Source organism: Pygoscelis adeliae, unplaced genomic scaffold, assembly GCF_000699105.1.
Source record: "Pygoscelis adeliae isolate BGI_AS28 unplaced genomic scaffold, ASM69910v1 Scaffold92, whole genome shotgun sequence".
Lineage (NCBI taxonomy): Eukaryota > Metazoa > Chordata > Aves > Sphenisciformes > Spheniscidae > Pygoscelis > Pygoscelis adeliae.
The window spans coordinates 1,699,812-1,704,320 of NW_008824306.1; positions in this window are offsets into that span (position 1 = coordinate 1,699,812).

Genomic DNA, 4,509 nt, shown 5'->3' on the forward strand with positions numbered 1-4,509 from the left:
ACTGTTCTTCTTAAGGACAGTGCTTAAACTAGCACAAAGCGACAGAACTCTCATAAGGTAGTTCTGCCACCACAGTGTGCACGTGGATCTTTTCTGCTTCCACTGTTGGAATCTCAGTGAGAAACAGCAATCTTATTCCCCAGTAAGAGTATTATATCCTGATAAATTTTAGAACAGAAGTTTCATTGTATTTCCACATGTGGATAAGCCTTAGCTGAAGGTACAGCTTCACAGTCTGTTTGAAACAAGGCAAGTCTCCACTGTCACAAGAAGAGAAGGAGGGTGATCGTGATCGCTTTCATCCTAACCACCTTCTCACCACTAGTATTAGCCCTTGAGTCACCACAGAGTCAGGCAGATCAAGAAGCCAATCTGGCTGAAAGCAACTGGGGGAAAGGAATGAAAGTCATTTTCGTTTTCAGCTGCATCACAGCCATATGAACACTAACAATGGCACGAGAAATAGGAAGAATATATAACCACGGATAGAACCAATTCTTTTAGCATCAGTGCAAATCTATCATGAAATACATCATGAAAGAGGAGGAAAAAGGAAGGAAACAGAATATGGATATTACAGTAGCACATATTTAGCTATGATAGCAACCAAGGTTCACATACATTAGAGCAGAGATGAGTCTTGACAACACAGAAGCATCATAAAGACCAAAATTTTTCTCAAGCATAACGGATATCACAGGAAAATGCACACAGAGAAAGCTTTTTAGTATATGATAAATGCCAGGAACATCAGTTCATGAACAGCACAAGTTCAGTCATGAAAGAAATATTAAATAGCCGGAGCAAATAAGGCTAAGTGTGAGAAGTCTAAGAAGGTGAAGGCGAAAAACTGTCTTTGCCCTGGCAATTATGATAAAGCCAGTGGAATACTTAACAGATCACTGTGAGTCAGGAAAATTAATTTAGCAGTAACACTTTGAATAATCTGACCGCAAGTACATAAATCACTGACAAAGCTACAGCAGGTAATGCAGATGATGTAAGACACACAAGTTGGCAAAAATGTTACTTCTGCTGGCAAAAAATAAAAAAAAAGGTCAGAGTTACTAAACCTAAACAAGACTGGACCATTCAAATATTATCTGGAAATTCAGGTCAAGAAAACTGGAATTAGAGATGACAGAGTATGAGTAACTGAGTACAACAGCTGTGACAGTCAACATCTTACTACTTTTTAGCAAAAGAAATTTTCATATAACAAAATTTTGTGAGAGAGAGACAGGCAGACAGAACATGCTCTCTAAATTTGTCAAAGGCTCGATTTGTCATTTTTCTCCTACATAATTTGGGATTTTCAGAGTAATCTGGTTTCCACTGTAATTTCATTTCCATCAAACTAAGTCCCCTGGGTAAACTAATCAACTGAGGCACCAGGAAGAAAAATTGTCCATACCTTACTTGTTGCAGAAGTTAAATGATGTTTTACAAGAAAAGAAACAGAACTCAAAGGGAAATCTCTGGGTTATAAGGCAGCTATATAGAACCCCTGAGAAGTTAGTTCTGTCTGTGTCTTGTTCATATACATTGCTGGAGAAATCACAGATTTTTCAGATTAACCTCTTCATCCTCCTTTCATTTTTCTGGGTACTAAGATAAAGGCAAAACTGAGGAAGAGCAAGGGAGGACAACACAACTTAGGCCAACATAAGCTGCATCTGTAACACCTGAACATCTAACAAAAATCTGTTGAAAAGTTATGACAGGAGGTACTTCTGAAGTTTACAGCCTCTGTGCCTCAACTCTTCATCGATAAAACAAAAGACAACACAAGCCCTTTAATTTACAGAGCGATGTGAGAAATAATACGTTAATGTTTGGGAAATGTACAGGCTGAGAGTGGAAAGCACCTATCAAGTTTATTAACAGAGTAATAATTCTACTCGGTATGGGATTTAGACTGATATAACACACGCATTTACAGAATGAATTCCAAAGACAAAACACTGAATGACAATCCAATCCAATCCATCTTCCAGACTGAATGAGTCAAAGATCCAAGGGGAGGAAGAGGTCATAATTAAGTGGAGGGGGGAAAACCACTGGTTTAATGACAAGTTTCATTCTTGTATTTCCCCATTTTCCACTTTTATGTAAGCTTAGAGGAATCTTCTTAAATTACCCGTGGCTCAAGTGAAAATATCCCCCTTAAATGGTAAAATGCTTAAACAGATCATGACTTGTGCATTTTTTCCAAGGCTCTTTACATCATTTGTTTTTCACCACGCACAATTTTTAAGTAACTTCACTGAGCCATCTGATAATTCAACTGAAAAATGAATGATGGAAGCATTTTAAAAGTCAGGCTTTTAGTTCTGCTGAGGAATTCACTCTGAAATACTACAAACCCCAAGTCCTGATGAAATAATACATACTGTAGCTAGGGAAAAAGTAATACTCCTACCCAAATTCAATTTCTGTTTTAACTTGGGGTGGGGCCCCCGCGGGGCAGGAGAAATCAAACTTTTCATTTGCATTTATCAAGCATCTGAGCAAAAATAAGGTATCTCAAACATCAACCTCATATTTACAAATTCAGCAAAGCAAAGAAAAAAACCAACTGATTATACACACCCTGTGACTTCTGTAAAGAAGACACTTTCTTCCCAGCAAGAAAGTCTCTCCAAAGTATACACCTAACCTCACCAACTTTGGTGAAACAAAACATTAGTTACCCAGAAGCATTAGCTACCCAGAAGTATGAGAGAGGGGAAAAAAAAAAAAAAAGAAAAAAGTCCAAAGGAAGATATCCACTAAAACAATTGGGCACTTTGAATTCATAAGTAACATTTTCAAGGAAAAATGGCACAAGAAAACACAGAATGAATTAAACAGAAGATATTCAGGAAGGAAAAGAAGAAAGGTAAATGCATAGACACTAATTTCATCAGATCAATAAAATCTCACCCCAGCGTTTCTTTAAAGCAGACTAATAACACCAGACGAAGCAGGCAAGTAGGAGCAAACTACAAAAATTTAAACAAAATATCCTCAATTCTTATTAAGAGAAAACTTCTTAAAAATCATGAGAAAGTATCTTAAGAGAAAACAAACATTTCCAGAGCTTGTGAAAGAAGCAAAGCAAAGTTTTTTTCATACCTACTGTACCAGTCTACAGAAATTTACCCCCAAAATAATGTCTTCATAATTCCTATAGATGGAAAAAACATTGCAGCTGAACTGTTTAAATGTCAACATGGTTGTTAAGGCTCTCTCCCCCCCATTTCTGGCACAGAAGTTCTGAGAAAAGAACTTAAATTCATCAAATACACTAGTAGAGAAGCTAATTATGTTAAAGAGATATGGAATAAAGAGTTCTAGTGGACAACTATCATTTAGAAGTTAAATGATAGTTAAATGATAAACCCACATTTAAAGCAAAATTTTGCTGTTAGAATAATCAAAAGTAGAACTAAAGGGTTAGTCTTCATTGTAAGTGTGAACTACTACTATTTATCGTATTTTCAGACCCATGAAGAACCACAGTGGCTCATCAACACTGAAAATCCCTCAAACTGTATTTTAGGTGTAGTGTAAGCACGCACTTAAAAGCGTGAAGCAGCTCTCACAGGAGAGATTTTGATTCTCTGCTCTCAACTGTTAGTTACTTGCTGCTGGTCTAGCTAATGTATACAACTTCTACATCATCTCGATCTTCCTGTGCGATACCCGCACCTAAGTAAATATAAAGCATATAAACAAACAGTACATCAAGTATCAAGTACAATTTCAATTTTAGAAAAAGATGATCTTCTGAAGTACCAACTAAGAATCAATCAACACAGTGCATTTGAATCTCTAAATCAAACTCATTTTGGCTACTACTTGCCAACAACAAAACTAAACTAACAACATGTTGGTCATTCACTGTCCTTACCCAGCTGCCTCTAGGCACCATATCCAGAGTTGCTACTGGTTCTAAACATTCATTCCATTATCAGGAAAGTGATATGAAGAAAAAGGAAAATTCATGACAGGATGCATTACCAAACCCTCCTTCCTCTGGCCAAAAACCTTAGGATGGTGCAGATAAGTAAAAAACTTCAGTCATACACCTGCTAACCAGAGGCTGATACTGATCACATGGGTTTTTTTTCCATGGCTGAAGACACATTAGCTTACAACAAGGTTTCAGTACCACTATGCTAACCTTGCTGCATCCACTGCCACTGATGAAAATGAAGCATTTCTTTTCACTTCAAAGCTTTTCATTTTATGAAAAAAATTCTATTTTCCCAATCCTAAAACATGGAAGGAAAGGGAAAGGAATTAATGGCTTCTCAAATGCCATAAGGGGAATTCACGTTTCAAGTTACATCTTCACTAGACACATTACAAACTGTCAACCACAGCAATCTGGCTAAAATGCTACAAGAATACAAACAGTTAAGAATTTTCAAGCAATCTAGAGGTTATCTTCCTGTCTAATTACCAAAACTATCATGAAGAAACTCTGACACAGCAAGAGAGCTATAAAGCACTTAAGAGATC